Source organism: Pan troglodytes, chromosome 7 (genome assembly GCF_028858775.2).
Source record: "Pan troglodytes isolate AG18354 chromosome 7, NHGRI_mPanTro3-v2.0_pri, whole genome shotgun sequence".
In the NCBI taxonomy this organism is placed as follows: Eukaryota; Metazoa; Chordata; class Mammalia; order Primates; family Hominidae; genus Pan; species Pan troglodytes.
Window position 1 is genome coordinate 81,855,038 of NC_072405.2, and position 18,157 is coordinate 81,873,194.

General features: G+C 41.7%; 1 pseudogene; it reads right to left on the reverse strand.

Annotated features, from left to right (window-relative positions):
* Positions 1-16,970: 16,970 nt before the first annotated feature.
* Positions 16,971-17,700, reverse strand: LOC472934 (putative heat shock protein HSP 90-beta-3; annotated as a pseudogene).
* Between the last annotated feature and the right edge of the window lie 457 nt (positions 17,701-18,157).

Below are 18,157 nucleotides of genomic sequence, written 5' to 3' on the forward strand. Positions count from 1 at the left end.
TGAATGGCAGCACTGAGGGCCCAGCTGAGCCTAGAAGTGTGAATTTGTGGCCACCCCATTTGACATAGCTGTGTGGGCTTTTCCAAGAGTTCACTACCACCTGGAGGTAGATGGGTTAGGGTGGGAGTGATTCCAGGCTGAAAGTTTGCAAGAGGCGTAGAGACAAGAGGCTGGAGAGCAGGGGATACTGCAGAGGAAATTCAAGATGTGCTTCTGAGAACCCAGCTCACAGGCTGGTCGCCAGACCACCAAAGTCCTTACCAGGGTGATGTCTAGGAAACTTTGTTCCTGTGTCTCCTGTGAATTCAAAGATAACTCAAATCAACGGACGTGTCCAGTGATACTGAGAAACCATTACTTTTCCTTTGGTCTTTGATTCATCACGGTTAAATTTAATCCTAATTCTCCAATAATATTGGCTACCAATTTGCTGCTGCCCTGTTATGAAATATGAATATGACTCATCTGAACTTGAGTTTCACTTCTTGACATATGTACCAATCAAAATAATGAGAAAAACAGCAAGTCAAATTCCTTTCTAATAAGCATTTGTGAGCTCTTAGCTAGTACATAAGGTGAGGTGGTCCAAAAAAGAAGGCCTTGTTATATCTGCTGAAGTTGGTAATGCCTAAGAGACTGCTTTTTACAATTAACAACAAATCAGAGATAGTCTAGCACAGTAAAAAGAAAACAGCATTAGTAATCAGACAACTTGGATATTAGACTCAGTTCTATAATTAACAGGCTGCACAAACTTGAGAAAATCACCCACTGAACTAGTTTCCTGATATACAAAACAGAAGGATCAAGCAAGAGATTGGGTGAAATTCCTTCTAATTTTATAGACTTATATTTTTGGGATCTGTATAAAATTTTGGACCCCCATCAGTACATGACTTATAACAGATGCTTCACAGATGGCATTGAACCAAACTGAGGTGAACATGAGGAAATCAAATAGAAAACACAGAGTTTTCTTCTGATAAAGTCATGGCCAAACCTGTGCACACGTGTAATGCTAGAAACAATCTTGGAGGTAATCACCAGCCTCTCTCTCTGTCTTTATTATATTTTTAATATAATAAAAAATATATTTTTATATATAAATAAAAACAATATATATTTTATATATTATTTAATATACATTTATTAAAATATATTAAAATAATCTTTTATATATGAATAAATAATACAATAAAATATATATTATATATAAAATATACATTATTTTTATAAATAAATGTGTAAATAAATATACACATTTATTTATCAAATATCAGTTAAAATTTTTTAAAAATATGTTTTATTTCCCTCAGTTGTAACTTGATGCACGCTCACGGTAAAAAAAAGAATTTGAGACTCAAGAGTAGAGCAATTTTCCTAGAAGCTCCATTGACTAAAGGCTTTGCCCCCAAAATCCCTGAATCCCAGAGAATAGAGTTAATCCTCCCTGTACTTGAAAGAAGTAATAGAAAGGAAAGTAGAAAGCCATTCATTAATCAGAATCTTTATAATAGCCAAGCTTATGAACAGGTTCAAAATGGGCTGTATCAGTGAGAGTTGCTCACAGAAGCAGAACCAAGGAAGTGACTTACACAATTGTGGATCTGATGTCTTAGCACGTTCAGCTGCTACAACAAAATGCCATAGACTACACAGCTTAGAAAAAAAATGCTGGTTTATTTGACAAATTTTTACCCAGGTAAAATTAACCTGCCCCTTTGCAAGAAAGATAAAATTAGTCGATTAAGATGTGGAGAAAATGTAATTTCCAATTTAGTTAAATCCAAAGGTGTAAGCTGAAGATACTCTGATTAAACTTCAAGTCCACTCTTGGTGTTTGAACTGTGCCACTGCCTCTCTTGGAAGTGCTTCAGAATTTTATTGTTACTCTTATTGTTAGTGCCAAATACTGGTGTGATAGTGCTTATATGGGTCATAACCATCATTTTAAAACTTCTTTTTTGTTGTTGTTTTGCTTTTATTTTTTTGAGACAAGGTCTCTCTCTGTCACCCACGCTAGAGTGCAGTGTGCAATTCACAGCTCACTGCAGCCTTGACTTCCTGGGCTCAAGTAATCCTCCCACCTCAGCCCCTGCAGGCACTACAGGCGTGCGCCACCACACCTGGCTAATTTTTTTTTTTTTTTTTTAAGAGACGGAGTTTTGCCATGTTGCCCAGGCTGGTCTAAAACTCATGGGCTCAAGGGATCTGCGGGCCTTGGCCTCCCAAAATGCTGGCATTACAGGCATGAGCCACTATGCCCGGCCAAAACTTCAATTCCAGACTCAGCGCATGTCCGCTTGCCTACCTTTCTACCCTGTGTGTCCCTGAAGAAAAGTGTCTGGAACAGCCAGCTCAGAGAATGGCACATAAAGGCTATCAGTGCCTGTGTGTAGAATTGAACTGAATTTCTACATCATTGTACACAGATGCAATGTATCTAAAGACTAAAGAACGAACTAAAATCAATTAAAAATCACTTATTAGATCTGTCATCTGAAACTTTTTTAGAAAGAACTAAAGTGTAAATTTTAAAAAAATGTTATTTGCACTTCTATTTTTGACATGAATCATCATTATAATGAAAGTCTTCTGCCTTCTTCAGAAGTATGAATAACAGCTGCTAAATCTTTCCATCAATATTTTCACATTGCAACAAAAGCAAGCAGGATCTGGGGCTTTGTTTCACACAAAAATACTTTCACTATATCAGCTAAACTAAAATCTACTCATGAATTTGTTAGCAAGTCTTTCCTGTTGTGGATATTACCTTTCGTTTGGTCTTTAACCATATCCTTCATTCGTCCAAAAGTATTTACGAGGGCAGGACAAGTGTTTGCTGATGACTGCAGGAGGCCAGGTGCTATGGGCAGAGAAATGGACAGGAAGAATCTCACTCATTCAGACACATGCAGGGCCAGTTTACCACACTATGAAAGCAGTACATCACAGTGGTTAAAAGCCCTGGCTTTGGAATCAGGAAGATTTGAATTTGAATCCCAGTTCTGCCACTCATGCTATGTGAGCTGGGGCAAGTTACTTAACCTCTCTGCATCCCATCTGCAATATCAATATCATATTTACATTTTCCTCCCAGGGCTGGTGAAAGATTAAATAAGATGGATATAAAGCATTTAGCATCCTACTAAAAAAAGGTTTAATAGAAGATAGCTGTTATTAAATACTTAATGAAGGGAAAAGTCTGAATTGTGAAATTTTTATTATGTATTTGTTACTTTTATATACATTTAATAACAAGTATACATGATGACCAATATCATAATTTTTAGCATAATTATCAATAGATGTTTCTGGAAACCTGGAGAAAGGAGGAGGTAAGTAATTATTTAGCTGAATAAACTGGTATTAATATAGCCTAGTAAAAGACTTGAAAGAATCGTCTTAAATGATTTAGGTAAAAAATGACTGAAATTTGCATGTTGTTTCTATGTTAGCTAGAGCTTAAAAGTACTTGAAAAAAATTTCCTGAGTGTTTTATTTACAATTTCCTTTCACTATTAAAATTTTATGAAAACTCATTTGATTAGAGATAGTACAAAACTAAATTCTAGCCAGTACTAGTGTGAATGGCACAAGATTTAAAACCAGCAGAATCTGAGTGGATGTGGTTTTTCTCCTTATGTGCGTTCGTGTGTGTGTAGCATGACATTTATACCTAGCCCACCCGGAGACCAAAACAAGGTGCTCACAGGAGAACCAAGCATCTTGGGGTAAGTCACTTTTAATCAAATTAATGTAAACTTAGCAGAACAAAACCTTCTCTACTAGATAAAAGCTGTTGGGCCTGTGGGCCACTTGGGTTAGAAACATTCTTCAACCTTTTTACAACCATAGTACAGAACTACGTTTTTATTCCCCTCCCAATAATTCTGGGCATATCTTTGGTAAGGCACTTATTGTCACGAAGTAGTATCCTGGAGAAAATATCTCCTATTTAGGGTTCAGGAAATAGATCTTTTTAAAAATTCTGGGTTACCACTGAGTACAGACTGTGGGAGAGGAATGACACGACCCCACGCCATTTACTTTGTCTGTCCTTGGCTGTGGCTCCTCCTTTTGATGGAGTCAGTAATTAGGAATCCAAGTCGGCGCAGAGTTCAGTATTCATGAGGGTTTGGGCGGGCAGCGGCATGGAGTACCCAGGGATTCCAACATATTCTCATGACTGAGACACTTTGAGGGAGCCTGACTGGGTAACAGAGAACAGCCCTGACCTTTCAACCCGATGAATTCAAATGCAATTTGTCATCCAATGTAAAATGAATCTGACCATGTGTAATCCCGTAGGATGGAGAGGCCTTGTCCCGGAAAAACTCCAGAACATGAAAGAGGGGCATTGAAAAATAAAACCCACCAAATGGTTAAGGGCACACATCGATATGTCAATAACAAATTCCTTTTTCCAAAATAATGAACAGCCCTGTGATTCCTTGGGCAGGGTAGACACCATGAACACACACAGGAGTCGAAGTGGGGAGTTGCTGCTCTTTTTTTCTCTCCTTGGAATTTGAAATACGTTTTCATATTTGCTTTTCACTCTCTCCTTTTTAACGTTTAAAATTAAGCCATCCTGTGCTGGTTATTGTGTTCTACTCCTCTTTGTAACCACCGAAGAAGAAAGCTTGAATTGTTACTGTCTCTCTCTTATTTCTGAAACTGCTTTCTCTGGGGACCTTTCTGAATGGATCAGGGCCTGGATCAGGGCAGGATAGAACACACCCTCTGGGAGAGGCTCAGAGAGCCAAACCTGAGATCAAAGCACCCAATCTCTCAAACTCTCTGAGGAAGTGTCCTGGTAGTTCCAGGACCTACTCTGCTTTTTCCACCCAGGGAGCTTTCAGCTGCCTTAGCATTATTTCAAAGAGTATTTTCAAAGTAAATCTCCTGGAGCTGGGTGCAGGGGCACATGTCTATAGTCCCAGCTTGGACTGCTTGAGCCAAGCAGTAAGTTATCAAGGCCACAGTGAGCTATGATTGCACCACTACATTCCAGCCTGGGTGACAGAATGAGATCCAAACTCTAACCCACCCCTCGACAAAAAAAAAGTAAATCTCTTTTCTGCTATTGTTTCCAGTATGCTTAAGCGTCACCATTAATTGGGTAGCAGTTATAAAGGCTGGAATGGCCTGCAAGCCCTGTGAATTATGACATGCATTGTTCCTTTGGCATTTGAATTTCATCATTAATGTCCATTTGAAAGCTTACAATTATGAAATAGAGTGATCTTGTAAATAACTACAAATAATTCACTGTGCGTGAGCACAAGCACACACTTATTCCTAGAAGTCATTTGGTCGATAAGAGTAAAGAAACAAAGACTTCTACAGCTTTAACCTCTGTCCTCTCTATTTTCTCTTGAAGTGTTTTTGAATTTCTTCCCTTGCAAGATCAACAAAATATTCAAGTATGCAGGAGGGGAGAGGCTGAAGACAAGTGGGTTGAAGGGTACAAACATACAGTTAGATAGAAGGGATACATTCAATGTCTGGGAGCAGAGTAGGGTGACTATAGTTAAGAAAAATGTTTTATACTCGGGTGATGGACACCCTAAATACCCTGAGTTGATCACTATGCATTATATACATGTAACACAATTTCACGTGTACCCCATTAATTTGTATAAATTTTTTTTAAATTCAAAGGTCTCACCCCAACCTGTCAGAGACATTTCTTAAGCCACAATAAGTTATCATCAGTCTTGCCATTTGTAATTATAGAAGAAATATCTCCACTTTCTAGACTTCTACTTTCATGAGGAGCTCAGTGGCCAGGAATGGACCATGACCCAGTGGAATTGTTATGCTTTGGAATATTTGAAAAGGTGAACTTTTGTCTAAACACGGTGGTCATGAAAACTATGCTGCATTATTTTCTTTCCCACTTTTATTGTTAAAATAATTGCATTTTGTTACTGTTAGCATATAACAGGAAGAAATTTGCTGCATATCTTTGTTATAAAACATGTTTGCGGCTGGGCGCGGTGGCTCACGCCTGTAATCCCAACACTTTGGGAGGCTGAGGTGGGCAGATCACGACGTCAAGAGTTCAAGACCAGCCTGGCCAAAATGGTGAAACCCCATCTCTACTAAAAATACAAAAACTAGCCGGACGTGGTGGCGGGCACCTATAGTCCCAGCTTCTCAGGAGGCTGAGGCAGGAAAATCGCTTGGACCCAGGAGGCGGAGGGTGCAGTGAGCCGAGATGGCACCACTGCACTCCAGTCTGGGCGACAGAGAGAGACTCCATCTCAAGAAAAAAAAAGAAAAAAGAAAACCTGTTTGCCTCCCTTCCCCATCTTTCTCACCTCCCCATAGAGAGCTGATGTCCCAGTCACTACTTTTTCACAATCCTGCAATAATGACACACATATTCATACCTTCAAGCCAACCAATGGGCTGTGTTTCCACGACTTGAAATGACCTTCTTGACCTAGTAAAGCCTCCTCCAATGTTCATACTCCCCTGTAACTCACAAACAGAATTAGGTGCTCTGACCTGTTTTCTCACACAGAATTTTACACACACTTCCATGTCTGCACTTAACCTCTCGATTGGACTCAGCTGCTTACAGGTCTTTCTTTCCCTCAGTGAAGAGCCAAAACACCTATTCATCTCAGCACTCTTATTTTTTAATTTGTGTCATTTTAATAGAGTATGTCAACCTAAATAACAACCAGAGGGAAACTCTCTAAAGCAAAATGACATGTATTTGGGAATGGGCATTGCGATGGGAATACATGTGCCATAGTAAACTGTGTGTGTTCAGGAAGATAAAGGAAGATTTTTAAAGAAAAAAGGAGGAGGATTATATAATTATTTTGCAATAATTATCCTTGGCCACACAGATCAATAACAAGGTGTTACCAGTCCGAGGCTGGATAGGAAGTTTTTGGGCAAGTGTCCTCAGCAGAAGTTTTTTTTTTTTTCTTTTTTTTGAAATGTAAGGTTGCAATGGCCTTTGTGCAATGAAAGGTTGTGGTTTTGGTAGAGTCTTGTATTACTTTTTTGCTGTTTTTGTTTTTGAGAAAAGGTCTCACTCTGTTGGCCAGACTGGAGTGCAGTGGTGCAATCACAGCTCATTGCAGCCTCCATCTCCCGGGCTCAAGCAATCAAGCAATCCTCCCACCTCAGCCTCCCGAGGAACTGGGACTAGAAGTGTGAGGCATCACACCTGGTAATTTTTAAATTTTTCTGTAGAGACAAGGTTTCATTGTGTTGCCCAGACTGGTCTTGAACTCCTGAGCTCAAGCAATCTTCCCTCCTCTTGCTGGGATTGCAGGCATGAGCCGTTGCGCCCGGCCTTGATAGTTCTTGTTATCAGGCATTCGTGCATGAGATCCCTTCCTTCATGGCCTTCCCCAGCTCTGTTTGTCAGAAGTTTTAACACAATTGACTCCACTTTGATTCTGACAACTTTCACAAGTGCAATGTGATGTTGTGATATATATATATATACACAATGTGGAGTGATTTAATAAAGCTAATTATCATATCTATGATCTCACTTGACTTTTTTGTGGTTATACATTTGAACTTTACTTTCTTAGTTATTTTTAAATATACATTATTACTGACAATAGTCACCTGCTGTGCAATAGATCTCAAAACTTATTTGTCCTGTCTAACTGAAACTGTGTACCCCTGGACCAGTAACTCCCCATTCTCACACTCCACTCCCCCATTAACCCCACCGCCAGCCCAGGTAACCATCATTCCACGCTCATTCTATGGTTTCTACTTCTAGATTTCACATACAAATGAGATAATCAGCATTCTTAATTTCTATCATAGTGCCTACCCTATGTTACCTTCCATAACACAGCTAGTGGTAAATCATTCTCTGATGGAAGTAAATCAGCAATAATTAGGGAAACCCATCACTCTATCACACTACAGGGTCCACAGCTTTGCTGCTCCTGAGGGAAACTGTACTTTTCATTTTATAAAAACACATGCACCACATAGCATTTCAGTCAACAATGGACCACATATATGAGTGGTCCCACAAAATTATAATGGAGCTGGAAAATTTTTATCGCCTAGCATTTACTATACTATTCTTTTTATCTTTATGACTGTACTCCTTCTACTTATTAAAAACAAAAAAAAAATGAACTGTAGGACAGCCTCGGGCAGGTCCTTCAGGAGGTATCCAGAAGAAGGCACTGTTATCATAGGAAATGACAGCTCTATGCCTGTTACTGTCCCTGAAGACCTCCCAGTGGGACAAAGAGGTAGAGCTGGAAGACAGTGACACTGATGATCCTGGCCCTGTGTAGGCCTAGGCTAATGTGTGTGCTTATGTTTTCACTTTTAACAAAAAAAAAAGCATAAAAATAGAAAAAAGCTTATAGAATAAGGATATAAAGAAAGAAAATATTTTTGTATAGCCATGCAATGTGTTTTAAGCTAATTGTTATGACAAAACAGCCAAAAAGTTTTTAAAAAGTACAGGCTCATGCCTGTAATCCCAGCACTTGGGGAGGCCGAGGCAGGTGGATCACTTGAGGTCAGGAGTTTGAGCCAGCCTGGCCAACATGGTGAAACTCTGTCTCTACTAAAAATGCAAAAAAAAAGTTAGCCAGGTGTGGTGGCGGGAGCCTGTAATCCCAGCTACTCGGGAGGCTGGGGCAGGAGAATAGCTTCAACCTGGGAGGCAGAGGTTGCAGTGAGCTGAGATTGCGCCACTGCACTCCAGCCATGGTGACAGAGACTCAGTCTCAAAAAAAAAAAAAAGAAAGAAAGAAAAACATTTATAAAGTAAAAAAGTTACAATAAGCTAAGATTAATTTATTATTGAAGACAAAAATTTTAAATAAATTTTGTGTAGCCTAAGTGTACAGTGTCTATAAAGTCTCCAGTAGTTCACGGTAATGTCATAGGCCTTCACAGTCACTTGCCACTTTCTCACTGACACCCAGAGCAGCTTCCAGACCTGCAAGCTCTATTCGTGATAAGTGCCCTACAGGTATACCATTTTTGAAGCCTTTTCTACTGTGTTTTTACTGTATCTTTTCTAGGTTTAGATACACAAATACTTACTGTTGTGTTACAGTTGCCTACAGTATTCAGTACAGCAACATGCTGTGCAGGCTTGTGGCCTAGAAGCAACAGGCTACACCATCTAGCCTTGCTGTGTAGCAGGCTCTGCCATCTAGGTTTGTGTAAATGCACCCTACAGTGTTTGCCCAACGATGAAATTGCCTAACGACACATTTCCCAGAATGTATGCCCAATGTTAAGCAATGCATGACTGTATTGAAATCTGTCTGCAACATCTCACAAGCCAAATAATTCCCTTATGCCCAGCCTACCCCAGTCCCCAGGCCACGTTACCTGGAGGTACTACACTACGTGTATCATTTGTGCTTACAGAATAAACATTCAAGCTTCCACACCATTGCCTTTGGGGGAAGTGAATCTAAAACACACTTTGGGAAGTAATTCTATCCGTGTGGATCTTCCCCTGCATGACAAAATCATACTCCATGCATTTTCTGTTGGAACAGATTATTGGTGAACAGATAGTGAAAATAATTTAAGTTAGAACAGCAAGATACTATTGCATACATTCTAGTTCATTCTAGACTATAAACAGCTTGAGAAAAAAGTATATTTTCTATAATCCCACAGAGAGTCCTGTGTCCAGAAGGGCTGCAGAGTAGTTAAGAACACAGGATTTGGGCCGGGCGCAGTGGCTTACGCCTGTAATCCCAGCACTTTGGGAGGCAGAGGCGGGTGGATCACGAGGTCAAGAGATCGAGACTATCCTAGCCAACATGGTGAAACCCCATCTCTATTAATAATACAAAAATTAGCTGGGCGTGGTAGCACACGCCTGTAGTCCCAGCTACTTGGGAGGCTGAGGCAGGAGAATTGCTTGAACCCGGGATACAGAGGTTGCAGTAAGCCAAGTTCGCGTCACTGCACTCCAGCCTGGCAACAGAGCAAGACTCTGTCTCAAAACAGTACCTGGGGTTGTTGCAAGGAATAAATGAAATGTTTGTTAAATGTGGAGAAATAGGAATGCTTTTACATTGTTGATGGGAGTGTAAACTAGTTTAACCATTGTGGAAGACAGTGTGGCGATTCCTCAAGGATCTGGAACCAGAAATACCATTTGACCCAGCAATCTCATTACTGGGTATATACCGAAAGGATTATAAATCAGTCTACTATAAAGACACATGCACATGTATGTTTATTGCAGCACTATTTTCAATAGCAAAGACTTGGAACCAACCCAAATGCCCATCAATGATAGACTGGATAAAGAAAATGTGGCAGGCCGGGCACGGTGGCTCACACCTGTAATCCCAACACTTTCGGAGGCCGAGGCGGGTGGATCACGAGGTTAGGAGATCGAGACCATCCTGGCTAACACAGTGAAACCCCATCTCTACTAAAAATACAAAACAAAAAAATTAGGTGGGTGTGGTGGCGGGAGCCTGTAGTCCCAGCTACTCGTGGAGGCTAAGGCAGGAGAACGGCGTGAACCCGGGAGGCGGAGCTTGCAGTGAGCCAAGATCGCACCACCGCACTCCAGCCTGGGCAACAGGTTCCATCCAAAAAAAAAATAAAAGGAAAGAAAGAAAGAAAATGTGGCATATATATACCACGGAATATTATGCAGCCATAAAAAAGAATGAGTTCATGTCCTTTGCAGGGACATAGTTGAAGCTGGAAGCCATCATTCTCAGCAAACTAACAGAAAACCAAACACCACATGTTCTCATTCATAAGTGGGAGTTGAACAATGAGAACACATGGACACAGGAAGGGGAACATCGCACACCAGTGCCTGTTGGGGGGTGGGGGGAAAAGGGAGGGAGAGCATTAGGACAAATATCTAATGCATGCTGGGCTTAAAACCTAGATGACAGGTTGATAGGCACAGCAAACCACCCTGGCCTATGTATACCTATGTAATAAACCTACATGTTCTGCACATGTATCCCAGAACTTAAAGTGAAATTTAAAAACAAATAAATAAATAAAAAGAAATGTTTGTTAAATACTTAGTACAGTACCTGACATAGATCAGACAAGTGACAATAGCAGTTACTAATCTGTACATCCTCTAGGTTTTAACTGCATTGGACCTATGCTTCTCTCACTGGCCTCAATGGAGATGTCATACTCCTTCTTAGCTATCTAGCAGCTCTATGGTCTACTGTTCTAGGACCCTTAGCACTACTCCCTTGACAACTGGGAGGGCCAAGGGGGATGTCAGTGAAAGTTGTCATTTTCAAGATAGAGGCGGAATATAATAAGTCACTCACAGCTTGACAGTTTTGAGTGCATTACATTTATATGTGTCTTTCCTGCATCAGTGTTAACTACTGGGCAATAAGGCTGTGAATGAAGGAAAAAAACATTGGAAGGAAGGAGAAAGCCATTCTGGAGCTGGCAGAAAGTGGGGTGTGGGAGGTAATCTTAGATTCTGTATGGTTTTCTTGAACCAAAATGTTACAGAAGTTAGATATTGGTATTGTTCACTTGGAACATAAAGGGAAAGGAAGGGGCCAGTGTAAACACTTATTTAAGAGAATAATATGTATGCACATTTTAATTAAACTCTAATATGAACATTTACTCGGTCTCTTTCAAAAACAGAGCTAGGAATATATGGTTTTTCCCTACGTCAACTCTAAACTGTTATCAGGCAGTGTAACAAACCAGAGCTGCCACCCTGGTGGAATAGAGCTCAGGAATGTTCACAGGAGGCTTTCTAAAACACACGTATACCACCACCCCCATTTAAACAGCAGCAATTATTGAAAGAGGACTCAAGTTGAGTTCCTTTCCCCCTCCTTCATCCCCCATGGGGAAAGCGAGGTCTTGTTGGCATGCACCAATGTCATCCCTTTACTGCACATTCATTAATCTGGATTCCTCAAGATGATCTGAGAAACTGCAGACACACAAGGGTGGCCTGTGATAGTCTTTGTTATCAGGAGCCTGCAAGCTTCCTTTCATCTTATTAAAATTATACCCTTTCTGCTAAGGTTGAAAAAAACTAAGAAATTGTAATTGTATCCCACTCAACCTGTCTGAAAGAGGAGAAAGTGGCCCATCAGACCATCTCAAGTTACAATACGATTCATGTGGTATTCCTATTTCCCACACCAGCCGGGGACTTCAAGGGTTTTGCTCAATCCCTGGGTGGTGGGAACCCCCCTGAAGGGTTTATAAACCTAACACAATTAAGCACCATGTGACAGACACTATGCTAATGGCTTTACATGCATTCTTTTACTTACATCTCCCCACACCCCCAGCATTATTATTATTTTGGGTTTTTTACATCTCCATTTTGACACGTGGCAAGGCAAAGAAACCTGACAACAGCTAAACAGCTGGCAACTTCCAGAGTGGGAATCTGCTCCCAGGCAGCATGACATCACAGCCCACGTGGTTAACCTCTATTCTAACATGAACTTCAAAACTCCAGCCTGCTGTACTAGGGACTGAATGTTTGTGAACCTCCAAAATTCATATGTTGAAGCCTTCTCTTCAATACGACGGTATCAGAAGGTGGGCTAAATTGATTAATTAGTGATTTTCTTAGTGGATTTCCTCATAACTCTATTTCATGAGGGTGGTGTCCTCATAAATTGGATCAGCGCCCTTTTAAAAAGAGGAGGAGACACGAGATTCTCTTTCTGTCAGTCATATGAAGACACAGTAAGAAGGCTGTCTCCAAACAAGGGAGCCAGCCCTCACTAAATGCCAGGTCTGCTGGCACCTTGATCTTGGATTTCGCACCCTCCAGAACTGTGAGACAGAACTGTTTGTCACTAAAGCCTCCAGTTTATAGGATTGTTACAATAGCCTGAGCCAAGACATGCTTGGTGAAGATGCCCACCATGTTGCTAGAAGGCCCATGATATTCCACTCCCCCCGGCTGCTCTGAAAGCAACAGATGTGGCACTCAGCAACCAGCCAGCCAGGTGAGGCTCTAGTTTGGTCCCTAAGGCTATCTCCCTGACCCCTTGGTTGGACTTCAGAGGGAATGGAAATCAACTCGGGCTGTAGCCATATCCTGTTGGCCTTCCCAGGGCATGGACAAGCTGTGATAATCCTGCAAATAAATAGGGTGGGGAAGATGAGTTCAACTATAGGGTTGGCAAACATTCGCAGGCCACTTAGAAGAGCTGCAGTTTTAACCATGCTGTCTTAGAGAGGTTTCAACATGGCAGAGTGGGCATTGGTGGTGACATGTTCAGACACTTGGAGAATTATCTTCCTTCCTGCCCTTTGGAGAATTATCTTCCTTCCTGCCCTTTTTTGCACTGCCCTTCTTCATCCTGTCTACCCAAGCACCATGGGGTTGTGCCTTTCCTTCAGTGATTTTATTAATCAGGATGCTCCAGTGTCCAAGTGGTCCTGGAAATTCCACCCCAAAAAAGGTGTAAAGTCAAGGGGGGGGCTGATGCCTCTCCTGATACTGCATTGCTGATGGCTGTCAGTCTCCCCATCCTGTGTGGCAGCCTTGCAAGAACAGGGACCATGCTTATTTTTCTTTAGATTTTCAATGACTTAGTGCCTGGTACATGGAAGATCAATATATATTGAAATAAATTGATTAATTAGTGATTTTCTTAGTGGATTTCCTCATAACTCTATTTCATTTACTGACTTAATATGGCCTCCATACCAGAAATGAAGTCTTAAAGAAAGTCAGTGCTGTGCATTTACATCAGTTCACAACATTTATGCCATCCCATCACACAGGTATCCATGCTCACTTATCCACACTATCCTGTAAAATCCCTGAAGCAAGGACCATGTCTTACCCACCCTTGAATGTCCACTGCAGTTGCCTTCACATGGTAGGCTCAATGGTTTTTCAGCTGATTTGAATAATCTCTCTGCAAGGAAAACCTGTATGCTGAAACGGAAATCTTCATCCAAGCCCATCTACAACTTCTGCTAAGGAATTCAGGAGTGGATTTCTCTCTAATCTTGCCAAATTATAAGAAATATTTCTTGAGCTACTGAGACTTTCACAGGAATTCACAGGTTCACAATACAGTGTAACAAGGCTGTCTACTCCCTTTTGCTCTCCTGCTTAGGGGCTCTCCGTAAGGCAGAGGCTTGCCAAATCTCGCCACTGTGTGTTGAGCTTTCATCTCAGTATATGACTAGGACTCTCTGTCTTCAGTCCCATTCTGTCTATGTAAGCAATACCAGAGAGCCTCCATACTCCAGCAGCTGGCAAATTTCTCTCTAAGATCAATTTCCATCTAGGTTGAAGTTATGATTAACTCTACTCTTTCCTAAAGCTGTGGGGTTGAGATGGATGGATCCTCTCTGATCTAGCCACTCCTAGGCAGCAGCACAAGCATTTCACCAGTCCCAAGCATCTTAGGCCCTATGCCAACTATCAGACCTGTGTCATGTTGGGGTTCGAGCACCTGCGCCTCAGGATATAGAAACCCTCCTTCTCTTTCTTCCAGTCCTTTTCAGATCAGAGTCCTTCAACACTAAACATCTTATTCCTCTCCTCCTCCTCCGTAGAACCTGAGGGCCCATCGGTTAGAGTTTGGCAGTAGAAGAGTCCCAAGGCATAAAAAGGTCTATTTAGCTTCCATAAGGTTGAGGACAACCCTGCCATAGAAACAGAAAAGGCTTCCACCTTTTTCTGGGAAGTTGGTGCCTTTCCTCCTCCCCACTACTGCCCAGCCCTCCAGCCCCACTGCAGCCCAGGAGAGGGTCCTCCTGCTACCACAGCAGAAGGCAGGGCACAAGTAAAGGCCCCAGCAGCTCACTCCTCCAGTTTCTGAGGAGATAGCCTTCCACAAGCCCTATCGTTCTTTTTCCCCTTTTGTACCAAGCTTCAGAATTTTTTGCCTATTTGTTGGAATGGTAAGAGTGAAGTCAAGAAAAAAAATAATAATAAACTAAGAGAGAAGAAAGGAAGTCAGTCCTAAACAAAACACCAAGAGAACTCAAGATTGTAGATGTGAACATATTTAATACCACTGAATTGTACACTTAAAAATGGTGAGAATGGTAATTTTGGGGTTTTTGTTTTTTGAGACATGGTCTCATTCTGTTGCCCAGGCTAAAGTACAGTGGCACATAGCTCACTGCAAACTCAAACTCCTGAACTGAAGAGATCCTCCTGCCTCAGCCTTCTGAGTAGCTGGGATACAGGCATGCAACACCACACCTGGCTAACTTTTTTTATTTTTTGAAGAGATAGGGTCTTGCTATGTTGCCCAGGCTGTTCTCAAACTCCTGACCTCAAGCAATCCTCCTGCCTCAGCCTCCCAAAGTGCTGGGATTACAGTTGTGAACCAAAGTGCCTGTGAATTTATCGTTTTGTGTATTTTATCACAATTTAGGAAAAAAAGATTGCAGAAGCACAACCTGTAGTTGGAAGGAGAGGGGATAGTTGTCAGAAATTGTTTCAAGTATATATGCCAGATCTTCTAAAGTGTAAATCAATTTGTGCATATATTTAACCTGCTAAAATACTTTTTTTTTTTTTTTGAGACGGAGTTTCACTCTTGTTGCCCAGGCTGTAGTGCAATGGTGTGATCTTGGCTAACCGCAACCTCTGCTTCCCAGGTTCAAGCAATTCTCCTGCCTCAGCCTCCCTAGTAGCTGGGATTAGAGGCACGCGCCAACACACCTGGCTTATTTTGTATTTTTAGTAGAGACGGGGTTTCTCCATGTTGGTCAGGCTGGTCTCAAACTCCTGACCTTGGCCTCCCAAAGTGTAGGGATTACATGCGTGAGCCACCGTGCCCAGCCTAAAATACCTTTATATTAAATGAAATTGGCTTGTTATGAGCCAAAGGCATCTTTTCTTCCAACATTTTTGTTGTCACCAAAACAACACTCTATAAGCCTAGACTCCAAGTCTGTCAGCTACCACAAAAATTATAAGTTCTAGGATAAGGTCCCTGATAGTATTATTTCACCAGGCCCAGTTTTTAGAAGATAGGTTTTTGGTCTCTTTGTGCACACATTACCTCAGATTATACTTAGGCTTGTAGAGTTATAGGAAAATTACACACTGATGTCTCCTTAGTTTCAGGTAAAAACATGGCACAAGCAAAACACTCTCAATAATCAAAAAGCATTCCTCTCTTTATACATCTATTTTGTGTAGATATCAACTTGTATTCCAAGAACTATAAATTGTGCCTGTAACTGTGAACACATACATTTTCTCTGTTTAGCTTAATATTCTGGTGGGATCAACAGGTACTGATGGCAATTTCTATACTTCTTTAAACATAAACATCAATCAGGGTACAGACTGTAAGCATTTTGAAAATGCCATACATTAAGAGACAAGAACTGCTTGAGGAATCACAAATATTTATTCTAAAGCAGGTCTTAAATTCAGCTTTCTTCTGACTTGGACTGTCTGCTGAAGTCTGCCCTGCACTCAACATTCTAAGCCCATTCAATTAGAAGCCAGCTCTTCATAATTCCAGGTAGCCGTCCCCCTCATTTTCAAATGCAGAAAAATTCAGACAGAAAAACCAGAGGAATATTAAGCACTTGAAATTCTATGGCTGATTATATGAGTCTATGATGGACCTAATGGAGGTTTGGAAAGTGTTCCTGATGGCAGCGTGCTGTGGAGAGCCGCCACCTAGAAACCATGTGACACCAAGGGAGCCTCTGGTCTTAGGAACACACTTTTGTCTTTATTCACAAAATCACTCATATGTTTTGGGTTTTGTTAAATAAAAACAGCATATTCTTTATTTTGCATACTTTAGATTCAGAACAAAATGATCAAACAATAAAACCACACTACATAACATCCAATCCTGCTGTCAGAGAAGGGAGGGAATGGGGCTTGAGGCCCTTGTTTCCTGCCTTAGACACAAGGACAGGAGAGGAAAAAACACTAGACATTAGCAGAGGGAGCCACGTAGGACAAGGCACTCAAGGATGCGGTGAGAACCGTGGGGACATTATATGAAGACCCAAGGTATAAACTCCTGATCTTCTATGCAAGACGCATTTTCATTGCCCTCAAAGCTAGAGAATCTCATCAGGAACTGCAGCACTGGGTTCCTCTGCTTCCACTTCATCCTCAACAGGCCTAGCTTGATCCTGCAGTCAATCTAGTTGGAGTGAGTTTGGGGATCCTCAAGGAAGAAGCCAGAAGAGAGCAGCACGGTTTCAAACAGCAGCACCATCAGGTCCTTGACTGCCTTGCTGTTCCTATCAGCCTCAGCCTTCTGCTGCAGCATCTCCACAATGGGGTGGTTGGGGTTGATCTCCAGGTGCTTTTTGGCCATCATGTAGCCCATGGTAGAGTTGTCCTGAAGTGCCTGGGCTTTCATGATCTGCTCCATATTGGCTGTCCAGCCATAGGTGCTGGTCACAATGCAACAGGGTGGAGACACAAGCCTATTGAAGATTGTCATCTTCTCAAACTCTTTATCTAAGATTTTTTTTCATGAGCTTGCAGAGGTTCTCAAACTTTGCCTTGCTCTCTTCCATTTTCTTCTCCTCCTCATCCTCAGGTAGCTCCAGACTCTCCTTGGTAACTGAGACCAGGCTTTTCCCATCAAATTCCTTGAGCCTCTGCACACATTACTCACCAATGGACTCAGTCATAGAGACTACCTTGAAGCCCCGCTTCCACACTCAGTCCACAAAAGCAGAATTGGCCACCTGCTCTTTGCTCTCACCAGAAAATTACTCATGTTACATCCATGTGTAACTTCACTGTCCAAGGCTGAAATGAAATCATGTGATTTGAATGTGAATGTTTCCCCTTCAAAATTCACGTGCTGCCAATGGGATAGTATTAACAGATGGAGCCTTGGCTGGGTGCAGTGGCTCACGCCTGTAATCCCAGCACTTTGGGAGGCCAAGGTGGGTGGATCATGAGGTCAGGAGATCGAGACCATCCTGGCTAACACGCTGAAACCCCGTCTCTACTAAAAATACAAAACATTAGCCGGGCATGGTGGTGGGCACCTGTAGTCCCAGCTACTCGGGAGGCTGAGGCGGGAGAATGGTGTGAACCGGGGAGGCGGAGCTTGCGGTGAGCTGAGATGGTGCCACTGCACTCCAGCCTGGGCCACAGAGGAGACTCCGTCTCAAAAAAAAAAAAAAAAAAAGAGGTGGAGCCTTTAAGAGGTGATGA